The following is a 6000-nucleotide window of genomic DNA, read 5'->3' as shown; positions in this document are numbered from 1 at the left end:
CCATAGGACTAGAAAAGGTCAGTTTCCATTCCAATCCCAAAGAAAGGCAATGCCAAGAATGTTCAAACTACCACACGATTGCACTCATTTCACATGCTAGCAAGGTCATGTTCAAAATTCTCCAAGCTAGGTTTCAACAGTATGTGAACCAAGAACTTCCAGATGTTCAAGCTGGATTTAGAAAAGGCAGAGGAACCAGAGATCAAATCATCAAAATCCAATGGATCATAGAAAAAGCAAGGGAATTTCAGAAAACCATCTAATTTTGCTTCATTGACTATGCTAAAGTCTTTGACTTTGTGGGTCACAACAAACTGTGGAAAATTCTGAAAGATGGGAATAACAGACCACCTTACCTGCCTCCTGAGAAACCTGTATGCAGGTCAAGAAGCAATAGTTAGAACCAGACATGGAACAATGGACTTGATTCCAAATTGGGAAAGGAGTACATCAAGGCTGAATATTATCACTCAGCTTATTTAACTTTTATGCAGAGTACTTCATGAAAAATGCCAGGCTGGATGAATCACAAGCTGGAATCAAGATCACCAGGAAAAATATTAACAACCTGAGATATGCAGATAACACCACAGTTATGGCAGAAAGTGAAGAGGAACTGAAGAGCCTCTTGATGAAGGTGAAAGAGGAGAGGGAAAAAGCTGGCTTAAAACTCAACATTGAAAAAACAAAGATCATGGCATTCAGTCCCATACCTTCATGGCAAATACACGGGGAAACAAAGGAAGCAGTGACAGACTTTATTTTCCTGGGTTCCCAAATCACTCCAGATGGAGACTTTAAAAGGTGAAATTAAAAGATGCTTGCTCCTTGAAAGAAAAGCTATGACAAACCTAGACAGTGTATTAAAAAGCAAAGACATTACTTTGCCAACAAAGGTCTGTATAGTCGGAGCTATGGTTTTTCCAATAGTCATGTATGGATGTCAGAGTTGGACCAAAAGGAAAGCTGAGCCCCGAAGAACTGATGCTTTTGAACTGTGGTGTTGGAGAAGACTCTTGAGAATCACTTGGACAGCAAGGAGGTCCAACCAGTCCATCCTAAAGGAAATCAGTCCTGAATATTTATTGGAAGGACTGATGCTGAAGCTGGACCTTCAACACTTGGGCCACCATTCAAATGCCAACTCATTGGAAAAGACCCTGATGTTGGGAAAGAGTGAAGGCAGGAGGAAAAGGGGATGACAGAGGATGAGATGACTGGATGGCATCACTGACTCAATGGACAAGAGTTTGAGCAAGCTCCAGGAGATGCTGAAGGACAGGGAAGCCTGGTGTGCTGCAGTCAAAGGGGTTGCAGAGTCAGACACGACTGAGTAACTGAACAAGTCTTGCAGCAGAGTGGAACAAGAAAGTTGGTGGAAACATAAGATGCCTCTTAAAGCTCCTGCTCAGAGCTATAAATAAATAAAACATAAAATAATATGACAGTAAATAATAAAATTGTATTGTATAGCATAGGAAACTATATTCAATATCCTATAGTAAACTATGATGGAAATGAATTTTTAAAATGACAGAAGAAAATCCTAATTTAACTGTAAATACAATGAATGCGATTGCATTAAATTCAAAACTAAAAGGCCCAGACTCTCAGACCAGTTAAAAATCCAACAATATGGTTTACCAAGGTATATTATTTTTTTTTAAAAGGAATGGTTTAAAATAAGATAGAAAAATCTATGACAGGTATTTTTGAACTAAAAGAATCCAGAAGAAGTAATCCCTAATATCCAATGTAATAGATTTAAGGAAAAAAAGATTGTAAGAGACAAAAGATATTATGACATATGGAACACAGAATAGAGAATAGATGAAAGAAGTGATTAATTATTGCCTTGTGACCAGTTTCAGAAATAAGGATTGTATTAGCTATACCCATTTTCTTTCTTGATTACAGAAAATCATATTATGACTGTGCAGATAAGATATGAACATTTCCTAGGGATTGATGAAGTTCCTGATGAAACACTGAGTATTCCCTTTCACAGACAAGGTGAGAAACTTTTTTCCTATAATGACAAGTGAGTTATATTAAGTGGGAACATTTCATTGCTACTGGTGTTTTTTTAAGTATGGAAAGGTTGTATGAATAACTAGTATACAAAATGTGTATTGGTTCACTACTTTCCAATCCCCTTCTAGTGTGCCTTCCTCTACTGCATAGGCTGGAATGCTGAAGACTACATTTCTGACTCCCCTGAAGCTATATAGTTCAAACAGATGCATCCACATGAGTCTGGAAAGGAGGAAATGAGAAATGTGAGACAGAAGATATGCCCATGGGTAGATCAGCTCTTCTTGCATGCAGTCTGAAGGCACTTGGTTCTTCTGGGGCAGCTCTGGCAGTGACTGCCATTTCTACTTCTAATGTCATAGTATCAGGAAGCGGCAGCACTGACAGTTCTATGACTATAGCCAGGTGATGTAGCTGGCAGTTTCCCCTGGTTATGAATGTTCTAAACTTTCAGCAACTAAACATGATTCCCTGGACCACCTAGAGATTCACCAGCCATCTAATGTTGTCTAATAATGTCCCTTCTGTTTAAACTACCCAGAGTGGATTCTATTCTCTACAAGTAACAATATTGATTATAGACTATTATTGGTCTTTCACTACTTTTTCTCCCTTTCTTCTTTGAGCTATACATATTACTATCTTATTTAACGGACTTCCCTGGTAGCTCAGCTGGTAATGAATCTGCCTGCAATGCAGGAGACCCCAGTTCGATTCCTGGGTTGAGAAGATTTCCTTGGAGAAAGGCTAGGATACCCACTCCAGTTTTCTTGCCCGGAAAATTTCATAAATAGAGGAGACTGGTGAGTTACAGTCCATGGGATCACAAAGGGTTGGACACAACTGAGTGACTCACACACACACACACACACACACACACACACACACACAGAGTAGCCTGCAGACTAGAGCCACTTCCTATGCTGAGCCCTGAGGAAACTCAGGGTGTGAAAATATAGGATGCTGACTGCAGATAGCTGTGGTGAATATTAAAGGAATAATTTCAGTTAGCCCAGACTCTTGCATCTTCCCATATATAGAAAAGCACTAAATTCCTTAACTTGACATATCTGGTTTCTTTAATTAACAGTAATCTTTTGATGTTTCTGACTACCTGCCCTTTGTTAGAAAACTCCTATATATCTTAGCTCCTCCTCTTCCCTCCTCAAGGCAGTTTCTCAGAGTTATCTGAAATGCTGTCTTCTGGGTTGCAGTCCTCATTTTTCCCCCACATGAAACTTGAGACTCATGTTGTGCATTTTTTAAAGTCAGCATTAGCTCAGTAAGTAAAGAATCTGCCTGCAGTGCAGGAGACCTGGGTTCGATCCCTGGTTTGGGAAGATCTCCTGGAGAAGGAACTGGCAAAGCACTCCAGTATCCTTGCCTGGAAAATCCCATGGACAGAGGAGCCTGGTGGGCTGCAGTGTATGGGGTCGCACAGAGTTGGACACGACTGAGTGACTAACATACACTACAGAACTCCTCACTATCCCTTCCAGGTCGGGACATACAGTTTTGAGGGCATTTTCCCTCTGTGGTCCCTTTTGCCTAGCAAAGCAATAAAGTCTGTTCTTTTATACTTTACCCAACATTTTGTCTCTGAGGTTCAACTCAGTACCAGGGTATAGAGGCCGAACTTTGACTACACCAGCCTAGATACTAGATCTGTGAATGAAGAAACCTCCAGATGATTCCAGTTTCAAGCAGTTCAAATCACTCTCAGCCACAAGAGTCTTCCCAGTTAAGACTCCAGACATTGTGCAACAGAGACAAGCCATCTCTGCTGTGACTAGTCAAATTCTTGACCCATGGAATCCACGAACATAATCAAAGTCTTTTAATGTATGCCTCGAAGTTTGGGCTGGCATGTAACACAGAAATAGTAATTGGAATATCACTTTTGTGACCAAATCTCTCAAGAACTGCCTATTCTCACCATCTCAATTTCTCCATCCGCACATAGTCCGATCATCTGGAATTTGCTCCCTTAAATCAAGCTTAACAGTCGTCTCTGAAATTAATGATTTCAAAGTTGTTAAGTCTAATAGATATCTTCTCTTGGACTGTGAAGAGATGTATTGAACACTACTGTTCAGTTCTTCCTTCTTGAATTACTCTCTTCTAGTTTTTACAATACCACACTATCCCACATCTCTTCCTTTCACTCTAGTCAATTCTTAAGACTCAATCACAGTTTCACTTTCCTCTAGCCAGCCACTAGATGATCAAGTTGGTGATGTTTGGTTCTGAGTTTCTCCTCTTCTTACTTCATAGGCTCTCTCTCTATTAAACCTATGGTTTTAATTCCCATCTATACAAGAGGGAAGACATTTTACCTCCAACAATTTCATCTGTTGTAAAAAGCTATATGGCTATATGTCCAAATGCTTTTTCATATTTTGTACTAGGTAGGGTTCTTAGTTGCAAGGCCAGTCAAGACTGGCCTTGACTGATTTAAACAGAAGTGAATCATTAAAAGTCCATAGATTCACAGGAAGAGCAAAGCACAGGGGTTGGAGCCTATGTTAACCAGGCAGAAACAACAGCCATGTCATACCATAAGAACTGGCCTGGTGAAGATACCAACATTTCTCCATGGCAGCTGGCCCCACTGATAGCACTGGTACTGGACACCTTGGAGATACTGTCTTGCTGCAACTGTCACCACGGCTAGAAAAGATTCTTTGAGTTTTCCTGCTTCTTACAACTCCCTCTTCAAAGTCCCTGGAGGGTGCATCTGACTATCAAAGTGTAGACCATGTCCATTGTCTTAACCACAAAAGATTCTGGGAAAGCAAACCACTGGCATTTCCAGATTTTGTTGCAGATGGCCAATTCAACCTCCCACCAATTACTCATTATGTAAGGAATTCTCCAACTATATAAAAGAGTTTCAGAAGCTAGAGGGGGAAGTTGAGGGAAAAAACTCTTACTATTTCTTCCTTGGCCTTTGACTGTGTGGATCAAAATAAACTGTGGAGAATTCTGAAAGCGATGGGAATACCAGATCACCTGACCTGCCTCTTGAGAAACCTATATGCAGGTCAGGAAGCAACAGTTAGAACTGGACATGGAACAACAGACCGGTTCCAAATAGGAAAAGGAGTACGTCAAGGCTGTATATTGTCACCCTGCTTATTTAATTTTTATGCAGAGTACATCATGAGAAACGCTGGGCTGGAAGAAGTACAAGCTGGAATCAAGATTGCTGGGAGAAATATCAATAACCTCAGATATGCAGATGATACCACCTTTATGGCAGAAAGTGAAGAGGAACTAAAAAGCCTCTTGATGAAAGTGAAAGAGGAGAGTGAAAAAGTTGGCTTAAAGCTCAACATTCAGAAAACGAAGATCATGGCATTTGGTCCCATCACTTCCGGGGAAATAGATGGGCAAACAGTGGAAACTGTCAGACTTTATTTTTTGGGACTCCAAAATCACTGCAGATGGTGATTGCAGCCATGAAATTAAAAGACGCTTACTCCTTGGAAGGAAAGTTATGACCAACCTAGATAGCATATTAAAAAGCAGAGACGTTACTTTGCCAACAAAGGTCCATCTAGTCAAGGCTATGGTTTTTCCAGTGGTCATGTATGGATGTGAGAGTTGGACTGTGAAGAAAGCTGAGGGCTGAAGAATTGATGCTTTTGAACTGTGGTGCTGGAGAAGACTCTTGAGAGTCCCTTGGACTGCAAGGAGATCCAACCAGTCCATCCTAAATGAGATCAGTCCTGGGTGTTCATTGGAAGGACTGATGCTGAAGCTGAAACTCCAATACTTTGGCCACCTCATGGGAAGAGTTGACTCATTGGAAAAGACCCTGATGCTGTGAGGGATTGGGGGCAGGAGGAGAAGGGGAAGACAGAGGATGAGATGGCTGGATGGCATCACTGACTCAATGGACATGGGTTGGGGTAAACTCCTGGAGTTGGTGATGGACAGGGAGGCCTGGCGTGCTGTGATTCA

The 6000-nt window shown here is 41.0% G+C and overlaps 1 protein-coding gene across 1 annotated transcript in view; it reads left to right on the top strand.

Annotated features, from left to right (window-relative positions):
• Positions 1-1919: 1919 nt before the first annotated feature.
• The window catches only part of ZBTB8A (zinc finger and BTB domain containing 8A), a 66218-nt gene continuing 62137 nt past the window's right edge, over positions 1920-6000 (top strand). Inside the window, exon 1 of the mRNA XM_059876303.1 lies at positions 1920-2013. The gene's annotated coding sequence lies outside the window, so the exon portion shown is untranslated. The remainder of the gene's footprint in view (positions 2014-6000) is intronic.

The sequence above is a fragment of the Bos taurus genome, chromosome 2 (genome assembly GCF_002263795.3).
Source record: "Bos taurus isolate L1 Dominette 01449 registration number 42190680 breed Hereford chromosome 2, ARS-UCD2.0, whole genome shotgun sequence".
NCBI classification, from domain to species: Eukaryota; Metazoa; Chordata; class Mammalia; order Artiodactyla; family Bovidae; genus Bos; species Bos taurus.
Note: the sequence above shows the minus strand (reverse complement) of the source record. Positions and strands in the feature narration are given on the sequence as shown.